This window comes from Cervus elaphus, chromosome 6 (assembly GCF_910594005.1).
Source record: "Cervus elaphus chromosome 6, mCerEla1.1, whole genome shotgun sequence".
In the NCBI taxonomy this organism is placed as follows: Eukaryota; Metazoa; Chordata; class Mammalia; order Artiodactyla; family Cervidae; genus Cervus; species Cervus elaphus.
In genome coordinates this window covers 46,712,903-46,729,473 of record NC_057820.1, presented here as the reverse complement: position 1 = coordinate 46,729,473, position 16,571 = coordinate 46,712,903, and the positions used below count along the sequence as shown (strand labels likewise).

Genomic DNA, 16,571 nt, shown 5'->3' with positions numbered 1-16,571 from the left:
TGTATGAAAAGTTGTTAAGAAGGTAAATCCTAAGAGTTCCCATCACAAGGAAAAACTTTAAAAAATTTCCTTAGTATTGTATCTAAATGAAATGATGGATGGTCACTAAACTTATTGTGGTCATCATTTCATGATGTATGTAAGTCAAATCATTATGCTATATACCCTAAAACTATACAGTGCTGTATGTTAATTCAGTTCAGTCGCTCAGTCGTGTCCGACTCTTTGCAACCCCATGAACCACAGCACGCCAGGCCTCCCTGTCCATCACCAACTCTTGGAGTCTACCCAAGCTCATGTCCATTGAGTTGGTGATGCCATCCAACCATCTCATCCTCTGTCATCCCCTTCTCTTCCCACCTTCAATCTTTCCCAGCATCAGGGTCTTTTCCAATGAGTCAGTTCTTCACATTGGGTGGTCAGAGTATTAGAGCTTCAACTTCAGCATCAGTCCTTCCAATGAATATTCAGGACTGATTACTTTTAGGATTGACTGGTTGGATCTCCTTGCACTGCAAGAGACTCTCAAGACTCTTCTCCAACACCACAGTGCAAAAGCAATTCTTCTGTGTTCAGCTTTCTTTATGGTCCAACTCTCACATCTATACATGACTACTGGAAAAACCATAGCTTTGACTAGATGGATCTTTGTTGGCAAAGTAATGTCTCTGCTTTTGAGGAGAAAGAGTGAAAGTGTGTCTCACCAGCCTGACTCAGTTCAGAAAACAAGAAATTCTGGGGTCTGGTCTGGATCAGCTTCTTTCTGTTGTGGATGTCCCTGAGGAGGGTGGTGGCAGTGTCTGCTGTAAGAACTATCATATTGAAGTCCCATGGCTACAGAAGCTCCTCACTGGGGACTTGAACTTGGAGATGAACTACGGGAGCCTGAGGAGCTTTGGGAACAACGGGGAATGTTCACCAACTGCGAGGTGTTGGAAGAGGCAGGCACCAATCCCTCCGGAGACATTGCATTTGTCAGCAGGCCCCCATGGTAGAAGGAGAAGCAGCCAAGCATGCAAGGCCACTGAAGGTGGATGGACAAGCAAACTTCAAGGCGAGCCAAATAAGCTTTTCTCAAGAGAAGGCTCTTGACGGCCTGCCAACCTGGCTAAGTTAGACACCAAAGAACTCCTCTCAAGAGATTAGTTGAACAGTATAGAAGTAAATAAGAAGGCTGAGTGATACTGTAATAGAATCCACTTTATTGATGGGCAAAAACTTCAGTGGTTACGGTGGCCTTGGTGACAGCCCTGGTGGAGAAGGTAAATAATGTGGGAATGAGGGAGGTGGCAGAACCCACAATGCCCTTCCTTGGTCAATTACGATTAACCTTCAAATTTTGTTTCAGGAAACGACCAAGATGTCAGAGGCAGAAACCCTGGCTCTAATGGTGGCGGAAGTCACTCTTCTGGCAAACCACAAGACCAAGGTGTCTCTGGTGGCTCCAGACGGTGGTAGGAGCTCCACTGGGCACAGATAGTAATCACTGCTGGGAGATAAACCTTGGCAGGGGTGGAAAGCAGGAAAGCGAAAGGGCAGCTGCACTTCAGTCTGGGCGGACGGCCATCCCACATGCACTGTGGGGCAGCCTGGGTCCCTTCTCATGGATCAGATTTTGTCCTGTAAGAGTGATAAATATTTCCGGTGTCACTCCTCAATAAAGCAGGTCTGTGAATTCAGCCAAAGTAGTACTAGGCCCTCTAAGCCAAGTTGTACAATATGTCCCTTCAGGCCAAGGCCTTCAAGATACCCCCACATGCTACTCCTTTGGGGCCCTTTTCTTTAGTTGGACTGAATGGCCTATAGGGTCCCCTAACAGCCTGGGTTCAGAGGTAGTCACAGAATGAGGGAATCTTAGAGTCATGAGTATGTGTGTGCTCAGTCGTGTCTGACTCTTTGCAACCCCATGGACTGTAGCCTGCCAGGCTCCTCTGTCCATGGGGTAATATCCAGGCAAGATTACTGGAGTGGGTTGCCATTTCCTTCTCCACTACAGTGAAGAAGAGACCTTAGATATGTTCTACTCCAACAGCCTTATTTTATAGAAGGGAAAAATGAAGTGCAGAGAGAATTACCTTACTCTTCTGGTTCAAACTAAAACTAGGGGCTGTACCAGTTTTAATCTCATTTGACAGCAATCACTTAGAATGAAAGAACGTTTAATACTATTTACTTACAGAAAGTCTGGAAGGAGGTGAGTTCATTCATTTTTTTTCACTGACTCAAAGGTGTCCACAAAGAGCTAGGCTTCTGTATCGCCATCGAGTTGACTTTTTATCCTTGTGCTTGTTACCTTATGATCACAAGATGGGTGCAATGGCTCCAGGCATATGTCTCCACACAAGTGGTCCAAGCAGAAGAGAATGGGGAAGGAAGAAGCCGTGTTTCTTTTTAACTAGGTAGAAGGTGATTCCCAAAACCTCCCTCAGAAGACCCCCCCTTTATATCTCACTGGTCACTTCTTGTGGTAAAGGAGCCTGGGGAAGTAAATATTCTGTAGAGGGAAACGGGAGAGTTAGGGTTAGCCTAGACCAATCATGAGGCATGATGAAGAGCTAGGCCCATTTCTACCCAGAGCAAAATAGGGTCTTGCTGGTTAGGAAGAAAGAATGATGAGGGAAAGGGATAGTTTCTGGAGGCAATCTGAGGTGTCTGCCACCATCTGCATGGTGGACAAAATGTAGGCTTTGGGGTGACAAAGACCGGGATTCAAAGCTCAACTCTACCAACTGGGTAACTGTGACTAAGTTTCTTAGCCTCTCCAGGACTCATTTCTCTTTACTTTAAAATGTAAGAAATAGGGCTTCCCTGGTGGCTCAGTGGTAAAGAATCCGCCTGCCATGCAGGAGACATGGGTTCAGTCCCTGGCCTGGGAAGATCCACAGGCCCTGAAGCAAGTAAGCCCAGTGCCACGACTCTTGAGGCTGTGCTCTGCAAGCAGAGAAGCCATCGCAAGGAGAAGCCCGTGTGCCACAGTCAGAGAGGAGCCCCTGCTTGCCTCAACCAGAGAAAATCCCATGCAGCAACAAAAACCCGATCAATAAATATTTGTCTATTAATTATATAAATAAATTACTTATTTATATATTAAAAGCATGGCCAAATAAATACAAATTTAAAAAGCAAGAAATATAATGTATGTACTGACACACAGCTATTACCATAACTACTGATAGTCTATCAAGTGCTTTCTCGTAATTTCAAGTATTCACAGCCTCACCAGTCTTTGAGGTAGGGAGTAATTCCTTTGATTACCCTGTCCAAGAGCACATGGGAAGCAGGTGGTACAGCTGGAACTTAGACCTGGAGATACAAATATCTCTGCCTTCCCCGCCACCCTCCCCTTGATGTTCTGATTGTCCAGTGCGCGTGGGCCAGTCGTTGGAGATGAAGGCCCTTTCAGAAATGCCGTTTAAAGCCCATTTTTCTGTGTTCCAGAGAGATACACTAAAAGGGAACGAGAGAAGTGCGAAGCTCTCAAGGAGCCTAAGGCAGCGTCCCCGGGCCCAGGAAGGGCCTGCTCTATTCCAGGACCCACACGAGTCAGCTAAGACCCCAGAAGAGACTGTTCGTTTACACGTGAGGGGGGCATGAGCTGGAGATCTGCTCTTTGACCTGCCTGGCATTCATTTCCTAATGATGAGCAACCTGTTTTCACTCCTGGTCCCAGCCATCAGGGGGGAATCCAGACCTCACCTGCTCTGCTCCAGGGCTGGGCATGTGATCTACACCTGATCAATCATCATTTGCTATCCTCTTGGCCGATATGATCGCCTTTGGGTTGAGAATATAACCCACGCCAGGCCAATGAGACTCAATCCTGGAACTCTTGCTGGAGACGCTGGGAGAGAGGTTGTCTCTTTGAGCTGAGAGTTGCACATGGCGTGGCCGATCTCAGCCTGGAGCCTCCAAGGAAAGTCACGTGGCTAGAGCCTGCCTGGAGAAGAGAACAGGCAGGATAGGAGAAGCCGGCCTGGGACCTGTGGACTTACGAACACTGTTGCAGCCTATAAACCCACGTGTTCAGCTATACTTGAACCCCCACCCCCCAAGTCTACCTTTGGATTTTCTATGCAGTTACACAAGCTTAGAAATTTCATTTTGATCCTTAAGCCAGTTTAAATGGAGTTTCTGTCATTTTTTTTTTCCTGTAGAAAGTATCCTGACTACTTTGAAAAGAAAGCTTCTTCTCCTATCCTCCCTAGATAAGATGAAAACCGTTCCACTAGCCTTGCTCCTTTGCTCCATAGCTGAGACCAGCCCTGCTCTCTCAGCTAAACATCATGGATTATTCTTCAGCATCATGGACTGACACCGTGATGACCCCATCTCCAGCAATGACCTCAGGACTGAGGGATTTCGGTTTGAGTGAGAGACAGCTGTGAGCAGAGGCTTTCCATGGAAAAGACTCAGCTTTTCCATTGCTTTGCTGACTCAAGCTTTCTATGGAAATCACTCTTAATCATTGTAAGCAATCAGACATCCGCTGTGACATTAAGCCAGTTTCCTACTATATAAACCATCATTGGGACACTAATATCCACTTCCTCAAAGCATCCTGTGCCCGCCCCCCTCCTCCCTGGTACCCCCGCTTGTGACTGTTAGCGCAAGTTCAATAACTCACGCAGCTGATGAGAAGGAAAAGTTGAAGTTTTGTAGAAATGAGGGCAGAGAAGTCCACAAATTTTTACTGACTTCAGTTTTCTCACTCAAGTAAGTGTTTAATGAGGTAGAGAGAAAGGTATCATAACAGGTTTGTTGTTTTTCTTCGTCAGAGGCCTTTCAGAGGGAGTAAAGCCATTTGTTCCACAGCACAGCCTAGAGAATCAAGTCATTTCAGGTGTCTGGTCTGTCTCCAGAGGGGCTGGATCTGTTTGCGCTCACACTGACCTTTCATCACCAAAGGAAGGCAACACCCTGGGGGATTAGCGGAGGCAACTTTTTAATCTAGCATTTGTCTATAAATATGCTTTAATTTTCACCTCTCCTTCTTCAGCACCTCTCTGCCTGCAGTTTTCCTCACATCTATTCTAATGGGAGGACAGGAATGAGTGGGCACAAACAAGACCTGATCCCTGGGATCCGGCAGGATTTGCTTTGGGGATGTCTACATGCTTATCTACAGGGTTTCCCTGGCGGATCAGACAATATCAGAATCTGCCTGAAATGCAGGAGACCTGGGTTTGATCCCTGGGTCGGGAATATCCCCTGGAGAAGGGAATGGCAACCCACTCCAGTATTCTTGCCTAGAGAATTCCATGGACAGAGGAGCTTGGCGGGCTACAGTCCATGGAGTCGCAAAAAAGTCAGATATGGGCTGATTCATGTCAGTGTGTGGCAAAAACCACTACAATATTGTAAAGTAATTAGCCTCCAACTAATAAAAATAAATGAAAAAAAACTCTAATCAAAAGTAACTCTTAGGTAACACCATTCCCTTGGCAGTGACCTCCTTCCTAGTTACATATTTAAAAAGAAAAAGTCAGACATGACTAATGACTAAACACAACATACACATGCATATCTTACTCTCTTTTCTATGCCCTTTCAACCCTCAGCCTTGGCTGTTCCTATTCTTATATTTGACCCCAGGAGACTTCCTGACAGTCCAGTGGTTAAGACTCTGAGCTTCTAATGCAAGAGACACAGGTTTGATCCCTGGTTGGGGAACTAAGATCCCACATGCTGTGTGATGCAGCCAAAAAGAAAAAAACAAACAAAGCAAACATCCGTAGATTTGACCCGGAACCTAACTCTTCTGCACCTACGACAGGGCCTGACACGTGGGAGCAATGCAATCCAGGCTACCTTGATGCACAGCTCCAGGGGCCCCATTTATATTTATTCTACATGGTGCTCTGTGGTGCCATTTATATGGAAAACAGTGTGAACGGGCTCTCTGGAATCAGGCAACTCAGTGACTACATTCAATATATTTTGCTGATGAATAGATGAATGAATGAATGAAAGAAATCTTGGTTGGCCGTGCTCTGGCCTCTCTCCTTTAATACCCAAGGTTCTCCTTTTCACTAAAATTCTATTCGTAAATATTGACTGGATGGCATCAGCCTCTAGATTAATCCTGTTCCCACGCCTAGCTGCTTTCCATTTAAGAAATGTGATTGCTTGTTTTAACTTCCGGACAAGTTCCACTCCAGCAGTGAACTCTTCAGGGTTCCTGGCCTGTACCCCTCTCCCCATCTCTCTTTTATTCCTGCTTGATCCTGCATGTGGACTTTTGTGGACTGTCAAGGCACCAGTATCAGTGGTTTTAGATTCTTTGTTTCTTACGGAAAAATAAATGTCAGAAATGGACTATAATTCAAGCTAGCCATTAAACCATGGTCGCTTTTTTCTGCTAATATTGTTCTCTATTTTTTAAGGTGACACTCTTTTATTTTATTAATGTTTATTGGGGTATGGTTGCTCTGGAGTGCTGTGTCAGGGTCAGGTCTCCAGCGCAGTGAATCCACGATACGTGCACATAAGCTCCTCTGTTTTGGATTTCCTCCCTGTCGGGGCCGCACTGAGTGGAGGCCCTGGGTGATGCAGTAGGTGGCCATCCTCTGGTCCGTTGCAGACGGCGACTGCGGTCTCCAAGTTTCCTCTCTCATTCCCTTTGCTTCCCTAACTCCCACTGTCCTAGCGCCGTGTGCCTGTGGGACCGTGGGGCTCCCTGCTGGGTTTGGGCCCCAAAACAAGCTGCCCTGCCTGCCAGCTTCCAAATGCCTCCACCTTCTGGCTACATCTTACTCACCCAGGCCGAGTTCCCACTCCAGACCGACACAGTTCCTTTATCAGGGCAGCCTCTTCTACCCCTCTCCACGATGCCACATTCATTCCTCCTTTAAATGCGCTCTCTTATCCAAGGCTCACTCACCCCTCAACGTCCAGCTCCACGTTCAGCTCTCCTAAGCCGCCTCCTCTGGCCACTCCAGCCCTATTGATCTTCCTCTTTCTCCTTAAGTACAACTTGACACTCTTTGTATGCATCACAATATATCACCCATTCTTCCCTCTGTAAATCTGGCCTCCCTAACCAGACTACACATTCCCTGGGAGCAGGAATCATGCCAAATTATTTCAGTGACCTTCACATGGCCCCCCACACATGACAGTTTAAACAAGTAAATTTAAATACCTAGTATGTCTGATGTATCTTCTTCTGTTAACATTTGAAAGAGCACCAGTTTTTCCAAACTTTCAGCATCACGTTGTTGAGGACAATTGAACGTATGTTTGCCAGGGATGCAGAACAAACTAGAATCCTCTCCCCTGAACCCCTGCTGAAGCCTGTTACCTGTACATAATGGTCACATGGGAAGAACATATGAAGCAATCAGAGGGCCTATGAATGACTAAACCCTCAAGTGGGGCTGCGGCATTTGTCAAAAGCCACCAGTGTTCAGCAAATGTGCTTCTGGTCACTGAGCACCGGGCCTATTGTGAGGCATTCTCTCTGCTCTGAATAGGGTTGATGTTATATAATAGAAGGACAGGAGGTGGAAAAAGAAATAGACGAATGCCACTTTTCCTTTTTTAAAGTACCTTAAGCAGAGTACCTGGCTTACAGTTGGGGTTACATGGAATTTTACTCCATCGACCCATTTCTAAGTACTCAGTCCCCCAGTACCGGTGGGACATAGGTTTCAGCAGGCCCCTCAGTGGCCAAAATCCACAGATGCTAAGTCTTCCCTCCGTTTCTGTGGGTTTTGCACCCATAGTTGTGAAGGGCTGACTATAGTCTCTTTTTCAGACCTGGAGACTTCTGGGCAAAACGAAGAGATAGTTGAACTGAATGCTTAAGTTAAATTTAAGAAGTGATACTCTTTCCTCTTCCCACCCTGGGAATAAGCTGAAAGTGTTTGTTTTGTTGTTGCTTTTCTGATGAACCAATCCTTGACTTTCTGGGCTCTGATCCTAAACTGACACAGTAACACCCTGGTCACATCTCAGCCCTGTAGCTGTATCTGGGGAATGCTCTTACCCTGGTGGGTTATATGAGAAGGCATTTTTAAATACATATGAGAAGTCATTTTAACAGCTGCAACTCCTGCTACACCACACAGCAAACACACACAGAACTTGGGACTCCAGTCTTTCCCCAGTCAGCTGCCCTCTCATCCTTGCATTTCACATCTTCCCTTCCAAATACAAAGCCCCTCCACCTGCAAGTTTCACAGAAGATGAACAAGCACGATGAAGGCTGAGGATAGAGGGGACTTGGCCCCGGGGCGGTGGGACAGTGCTGAGCGGTGGGCAGCAGGCTGTGGGTGGCGGGGCTCTGGAGCCAGACTGTCCGGGTTCAGACGTCGGCTTTCCCACTTTTTACCTATGTCATCTTGAGCAAACCGCTGAGCTTTTCTGGGCCTGTCGTTAAACAAGGAGACAGCAGTATTAGCCTTGTCTTGTGGGTTTGTGGAGACAATTAACTGACTCAATACATATGGGGCACTTGGAACAGTGCCTGTGATGTGGCCTATGCCTAATCAGTATTGATTATCATTGTCAGGGAAGGCACATAAGTCCCCTTAGGACCAAGCTAAGACCCACACGAGACAATAAACAATAGAAAGCCACATCGGACCTGTTCCTGCACAAAAATCTCCTCTAGTCATTAATTTTAATCAGCAACTATTTACCGAGACCTGCTTCCCCAGTGGCTCAGTTGATAAGGACTTTGCCTGCAATGCAAGAGATCCAGGTTTGATTGCTGGGTTGGGAAGATCCCCTGGAGAAAGAAATGGCAACCCACTCCAGTGTTTTTGCCTGGGAAATCCCATGGATAGAGGAGATTGGTGGTTTACAGTCCAACGACTTAGCAACTCAACCACCACCAGTTTGTGCCAGACACTTGCCAGGCACAGAGAATACAGTCCTGGCCCCTGTGAGCTTATGGTCCAGCCTGCCTGTCTCTGTACAGACTGGAGGCTGGCTGTGTAGCACAGGGACTGGCCGCCGGGAAGGTCCTAGAGTCACTCATCATTACTCTCTCCCTCCTCACAGCCAACCTGCCCATGTAGATTCCAGCATCACCTGCCCATCCAAATCCCAGATAAACTCACCCCCTTAGCTCCCTGAGATGCCATACCCCTTTCTCTGCTTCTTCTTACCTGCGTGGAATGTTGTTGCTTGAGCCACACCCCCCATATTCCTGTTCTCTTTTTAGCTGGTCCTTTGGATTCTGAAGCGTTTCAGTGGATTTGACTTGCCTGTTATGTTCTCCTTGAGCTATCCTCACCACCTCCTGTCATTTCCTCGTCCTCTCCCCGAGTCTGGGCCATTGGCCTCAATTCTGCTTCCCAAGCCCCTAGTCAGCCAGCCGTAGCACCCTCTCCATCTTCTCCACCTGACAGGAACCTCTGACTGCAAAGCCATCCTCTTAGTCCAAAGCCACCCTCTTGGTCCGTCTCCTGGCATCAGTGGAAACAGTGAGCCAAGGCTGAGTCAGAGCCAGGAGCAGGCGGGGAGCCTGCCTCACCTCTGACGCCTTCTCCATCTGTGTTCTCCCCACTCCGTTTTCTGTGCCCACTCTGGTCCTGACTCCCCCCACCATTCCCATCCACAGTTCTAGCGTCCCAGGCTCTCTTCACCTCCTTTCTCAGTCCATAGAAAATGCACAGATTCTTTCATCTGTTCACTTTTCACAATACCTATAAGGGTTAGTGGGCTTCCTTGGTGCTTCAGATGTAAAGAGTCCACCTGCAATGCAGGAGACCCAGGTCCAATCCCTGGGCTGGGAAGAGCCCCTGGAGGAGGGCATGGCAACTCACTCCAGTATTCTTCCCCGGAGGACCCTCTGGACAGAGGAGCCTGGCGGGCCACAGTCCATGGGATTGCAAAGAGGCGGACACGACTGAGCGACTGAGCACAGAGATGAGTAAGTGGGAGCACGTGCGACGCGCCTGCTTCTGGGTTCTGGAGACGGAGCAACATATCTCTACTGCGTGGGGCTTACACTCTGGAGTGGAGAGCTGGACAACAAACAAGCAAAGAGTGTAGTATGAAGGGTGAAGGATACAGCACGCTGCGGCATATTCCAGTGGCCCTGGGCCCGCCGGGTGAACTGGGGAGGAAGGATGGAGGAGCAGGACAGGTCATGCCACGGAAGGGCCTCCTGTAGGTCAAGGCTATTTTACAATAACGAGGGAGAAGCTGCTTAGGGCTCCTTGATGATGCTGCTTGGCCGATGTGAGGAATCCCTGGGCGGGCCACTGTACAGCACAGCTGCCTGGAAATCGCTCTCCACATGCTCTTGGGCTGGGTGAGTGCCATGACCTCAGGGAGCCGCCACATTCTGCCCTAGAGTCAGAGTGGGTCTGCTTGATAAGCAGTATACTGGCTGGTCCAAAAGACATGATTCCACCTCTTGTCTTCAGATAGGGAGAGAGGAATGCCTTGGCTGGATGTTTTGACAAATAAACACAAGAAAGGCTTTATTCAGCCTCGCTCTTTGCAGCCCATCTCCACATTTAGGCCCAGGTAAAGAGGGATTTGAGGGAGAATTTCACTGAAATGTAAATAGACTTGTGTGTGCTAAGTCGCTTCAGTCGTGTCTGACTCTTTGCGACCCCATGGACTGTAGCCCACCAGGCTCCTCTGTCCATGGGATTCTCCAGGTGAGAATACTGGAGTGGGTTGCCATGCCCTCCTCCAGGTGTCTTCCTGACCCAGGGATGCAGGCTGCATCTCTTATGTCTCCTATATTGGTAGGTGGATTCTTCACCACCAGCACTACCTGGAAAGCGCATTGTCAATGGACTACTTCCCAACAACTGATTATGGGATGATCCAGGCTGGAAAATTACTCTGCTTCATTCTCATCATGAAGATATAAAAGTATTAAACCTTTATAATTTACAGAGCATTTTCACATGCCTAATCTCAATGGATATTCAATGTATATACGGCACAAAAACTGTTATAATTTATTTACTGTTGAGCTAAACATGTTTTTTAGTTAATATGGGAGTACACATTCTTTAGGTGCTTCCCTGGTGGCTCAGTTGGTAAAGAATCTGCCTGCAGTGCAAGAGATCCAGGTTCAATTCCTGGGCCTGGAAGAGCCCCTGGAAGAGGGCATGGTGGCCCACTCCAGTATCCTTGTCTGGAGAGTCCTATGGACAGAGGAGAGGCGGGCCACAGTCCACAGGGTGCAAAGAGTCAGACACGACTTAGCGACTAAACCACCACCACATATTCTCTGCAAAAGAAAAAAAAAATTCAGTCGTTGTTTGCTTTTAGAGCAAGGTAAGAATTGTCTCAGGCTACACTGGAGTTCTCCTAGCTTGACAAACGCTAAGGTCATGGAGCGGCTAGCTTTACATTCCACATGAATTAATAATGGACTTCACACAACATTCCCGGCAGAGATGGCCCAGCATACCAAGCTTCATGTTCCTCAGGCTTGGAATGTGTAATTCCTCTCTGAGCTACATTCTGCTGTGTGAAGCTCTATTTTGGGACTAGGTTGCTTCTTTATATAGAAACCAGTACCCTTGTCAAATCAAGTGAGTACATGAGTCATTTGTGCATTTCCTAAAAGCGATCGCATCACGTTTTTCTCATCTGCTATCCATTTTCTTTTTTAATCAGAAGGGAGATGCATTAACAAGGCAAATATCTTGGTGCAAATCCTAACCTCTCACAGAGTTCTGTTGGAATGAAAATGTTTTCTTATTTTTTGGCAGTGACTGAATTTCAAGCTTGTTTAAGAAATGATCACATCATGATTTATATTTCATGAACCAAGTAACTTACCTATCTCGGCTAACCTGGGGCCCCATTTCTACAATTCACAGTATGACCTGCGATATTTTAGACACTCCTGAATGGCCTGAGCCAGAGATGCTAATTAGGGCTTAGAAAGTATTTGATGGTTCCTGTGATTTTGAGAGCTAATTAAAGCAGTGAGAATCAGTAGCTTTGGCCCCAAACAAGACTTCAGTCCTGTTAATTCCACCGTATAGGTGATCTTGGAATGAAGGGAAGTAGAAGTTTGTTCTCTCATAACATGGGTGGATATTTATGAAGTTTTAATTTCCTTTTAGCTTCTCACCTTATGCTTAGAAGCTGAGGCTGTGGGGAGAGGTTTTGCTTTCTCTGCAAAGACAAATAAGGATGACTATAGTGTTCTGAGGTGACCTTTTAAGCACCCTAAGAAAAGTTAGAGGGCAAATATTAGGTGTGTCCAATCTGCTTAGGAATTTGGAACCAATGATTCTACTAAACAATTGGCTCAATTGTCAGATTCTTTCTGAACCGTTTCTTCTTATGTTTATCACCTGATCTTAGAATCCTGGCAATATCCCAAGAGCATCACTCCTGCAGGACCAATTCTTATTCCTCTTCGCTCCTTAGTCTTCTGGGCAAATGATGGGTTGGAGAGAGAAGGGGCAGGATCCTTGCATGCTTACAGGATTCTTTGCACTGGGGAAAAGAAGAAGAAAACGATCTCAGAGAAAATTAAGTGTCCAGTGCCAATATTGCAAGACTTTTCATTTAACTAAGGGAGCCCGAATCATGGCTTTATTGATAATGCAGTCCTGGAACTAATAATATGCAGTCCTAATAATTAGGAACTAATGCAGTCAGTTCCTAATGCTCAATGTTTTAAAAGCCTTTGGGAAAATGCACCCTGTGAGTTTTCTTACTTTCCATGAAAACACAGTGGAAATTCACTAGCTGCTCCAAGTAATATTTAAAACTTGAATATATTCTGAGTATTGTCATCAGTGTGTGTGTGCTGAGCTGCTTCAGTCATGTTTGACTCTTTGCAACCCTATGGACTGTAGCCTGCCAGGCTCTTCTGTTCATGGGATTCTCCAGGCAAGAATATTGAAGTGGGTTGCCATTCCCTTCTCCAGGGGATCTTCCTGACCCAGGGATTGAACCCGCATCTCTTATGTCTCTTGCATTGGCAGGCGGGTTCCTTACCACTAGCGCCACCTGGGAAGCCCCACTGTCATCAGATTACTTATCAAATAGGTGTTCTATGTTGTCAGAAAAAAACAACTTAGGCTTTAAGATATAAATCATTGAGAGGAGAAGAAAATCTCCAGTTTTGCCCTGAAGGACAAGGAGGATTATCTCCCCTTTTTCTCTTACCTTCACTTTACACACTATATTGAAGTAGAGAAAGAGAGTGGAGGAAATCTTCCAGAATAAGAAAGATAAAATCTGGTAGAGCAGCAAGGGATTATAATTGCAGAACACTAGTTCTTCTTTCTCCCTGAGTGTGGAAAGGGGGGTGGGGAGTGTGGGTCATTCGCTACCATAGAAACTAACCAAGGTATGTAGAGGGGAGGGAAGGCCCATTTGAGGAACTTAAAGATCTTAACGTTTTTCAATGTTATATTGTTCTGGTCAATAGGTAATCTTTCTAATGGCGAGAGGTATGTGTATGTGTGCATGTATCCTTTTTATTTGATTTCCAATCTGCCTTCCCTCTTTTGTCTCTTGAGCTGAGTTATTCTTTCAGTCCAGCCTCTGCTAAAGAGAAGGTTGACAATTTAAAAAAATCATTGTGCCCCCACTGTGTACCGGGCATGACTCCCTGCAGTGGAATGCACAGAACTGCAAGACATTCAACACAGTGCACAGGGCCATTGGGCGAAAACCCTCTATACACTTACTTCCATCTGGTGCTATTTCCACCCTCAGAAAGCTCTTAGAAAATGAGTAGCTCAAAATGAATTCTCTCCCCTCTTTCATCCAGATGCTGCTTCTGAGCCATGGTTCTTCTTAATTTTTAAAATAGAATGATTGAAAGGCTCTTACAAGTCATCCTCAGTGAAGATGCAGGAGACTCGCCTCCAGTGGGTGTTTCTTGTTCCTTTAGGCAAGCACCTTTCCTTTTCTCTTGTTCAGTCCTTTAGTCTTTTCCGAATACCATGGAAGGCTTAGGAGCAATGGATCAGATGTTTGGAAAGCTGGTGAGGATGTCAATGTCTGCTTTTCAGGAAGGAGGATCTGTTCCCCTTGTGCCCGAACCTGGGTGGGTTCTGGGACTGACCAATATAGCTGAAGTGATGCCGTGCCAGTTGCCGTGCACAGGCCTTAAGAGATCAACAGCTTCTGCTTCCTTCCTTAGAACACTCCTGCTAAAGGAAGCCACCGCCATGCTGTGAGTGAGCCTGAGCTAACCACACTGAGAGGAAGACAGAGATACTGGCCAGTCCCCAGCTGTTTCAGCCATGTCAGCTGAAACGCAGAGATGTCAGTGAAGAAGCCATTTCAGACATCCAGCCCAGATGAGGCTTCAGATGACTCCAGCCCAGCTGCTATCTGACTGCAACAACACGAGATACCCCAAGGGAGAACCACCAAGCTGAGCACAGTCAACCACAGAACTGTGAGACATGAAGGCTGGGGGTGGTTTGCTAAGCAGCAACAGAAAACTGCAATGGGAAGTAATGATGGCATCTACCTTTCAGGACCATCACGAAGGAAAAAGGAGATTTTTGCTTGTTAAATCCCTAACCTGAAGCCTGGAATAAAACAAGCCTTCAAGGTACATCAATTCTCCTGCTCCTTCCTCTTTGTTGATATTAATTCTATGTGTTTCTGAGAAGGGGTAACTCCCAGTGTCATGGTCTGAGGCAGGGTCGGGTGGAGGTAGGCAGGCTCTTTGCTTGATATTTGGAATCTGAAGAGCTTTCCCCCATCTTTTTCTTCTTCCTTTCCTTCCTGTGTTCTTTAAAGCACAGTCAGATCGTTTAGACCTAAAATAAGAATACCAAATTCAGCCTTTGTGTTTCAGACAGAAAAATCATAGGCTTGGTACAGGCTCATGGTACTGAAAAATCAAGCTCCAGAAGCTAAAATGAATCAAAGCAAATTTCCCCTTGACAACTTTTATATGGCTCTCTCTCTGTGTGTATAAAAAACAGTGAAACAAAAACTTCATAGAGTACACAATTATTTTACCATGTAAGCATGATAGAACTATTGCCTTTTTTTGGAGGGGGAGTGGGTTGAAAAGTACATGGTTACCTGTAATTACAGTCTCCCTAAATTTGATTTTATGGCAAAAAAAAAAAAAGGCACATTTCTTTGGAGTGTCTATGAACAGCAAAATTCAAGTTTGAGTTAAACCATACAGAAAAACACAGTGCATTTTGGATATATCTTTTCCCTTCAGACTCAAATGGCTGAATTTCTGTCATTCTTGATACCTCCCTAGAAGCCAATCTTTCCTTATATTTATGGCTAAGGTCTTGCTAATTATGTTGCCTTTTCTAGCAGACTTGCTGCCAAGCAACTTGAGATTACTCTCCTTTTTTGTCCTTGAGTTCCTGCAAACACCTAAACCGTGACAGGCCAGAGAGTTCATCTCAGCGTCTGAACTGGGTCAGCATCATAAATTCTGTCACATACCTGGTCAGTGAAGTCAAGGTTGGAAGGGGGAGTTGAACTAGATGCCTGATGTGTAGATAAGGGAATTGGTTTACTTTACTTTTACGTTTTATCCTTTAATGTGGGTGTGGACACAGGGCCATGGTGTTTGCTCTCATATACCTCTAGGATAAAAGCCTCTGGAAGATTTGGGGGCCGGCAAGGTTAGGGGGGGTAGTGAGGAGATGGGGTGAGATTGGGGGATGGGTAAGCGGTCAGCCTGAGTGTCTGGTGACATTGTGCAGCAGTTCCAGCTACAGAACGTTGCTTGCATGGGGGATTCAGATGCCTTTCCTTGGTGAGGATGTGAGGGGCTGGAGCTTGGGATTTCATGAGCGCAAACTGGCATCAAGTCACTTAACTGATCTTGCCATTCCTCATAACCAGAGACTAAGTTCAGATGCTGTTTGCCTCCCAATCTGGTCAGTATCCCGTGACAGCTGGGGCAACCGTTTCTTTCCTTTTCACAGCTCCTGGAGGAGGTGTGATGTGTGTGAGGCGCTAGAAAGCTTGTTCTATAATTACTTCTAGATTTGCCTCTGGGTGTGCTGTACACGCACCAGACCATATGTGTGTTCACGTGAGCTTGTCACTCGGCCAAGAAGAGGTAGAACAAGAAGGGTGACTTTATTTCCCACCCCTCAACCCGCCAAAGTCAACGTCAAAGTGGGAGTGGGTATCGGGTCCTTTAATAGACTGCCATTGTAGTCAAATCTATGACCCGGGACGCCGCCCCAGAGGCACCCGAGGCAATATCTTCCGAATGTAGTGGACAAGCGCGCAGCTGGACAGCTAGACGAGAGACCCCGAGCGCTCACACCCTCGCGGCCCCGGCCCCCCGGGCGCAGGTTCCCCGAGGGTGGGCGGGGCTGGGCCCAGAGGTCCGCAGGCCGCCAGGAATAGGCCGGCGGGCTGGGCATCCGGGCGGGTGCAGATGCCTAGGAAAGCTCATGCGGGACCGGGGCGGCGCTCCTGTGGGCAGGCAGGCAGACAGGCTGCAGACATCTCTCCACCGCCGATCCCAGACCCAGCCCCTCTTCCTGGAACCGAGGCGCCCCCAATCCCACAGCCACAGCATCTGCCCCGTGTCGGCGCAGCGGGACCTAGGCCCGCGCCCGGCGCCCGCCATTGGCTGCGCGGTCGCCTGCAGTCCCCGCTGCCCCCTCCCAGGCTGC

General features: G+C 47.0%; 1 long non-coding RNA gene across 2 annotated transcripts; it reads right to left on the bottom strand.

The window, feature by feature from the left end:
• Nucleotides 1–1,023: 1,023 nt before the first annotated feature.
• LOC122696588 lies at nucleotides 1,024–15,451 on the bottom strand. 2 transcript variants are annotated; one of them, XR_006341791.1, is made up of 4 exons: nucleotides 13,635–15,451; nucleotides 12,285–12,429; nucleotides 2,178–3,937; nucleotides 1,024–1,620 (listed from the first exon to the last, which is right to left on the bottom strand). It is a non-coding gene; the product is annotated as an uncharacterized LOC122696588 (long non-coding RNA). The 2 variants fall into 2 exon arrangements; XR_006341792.1 differs by having other exon boundaries at nucleotides 13,780–15,451.
• Nucleotides 15,452–16,571: the final 1,120 nt, after the last annotated feature.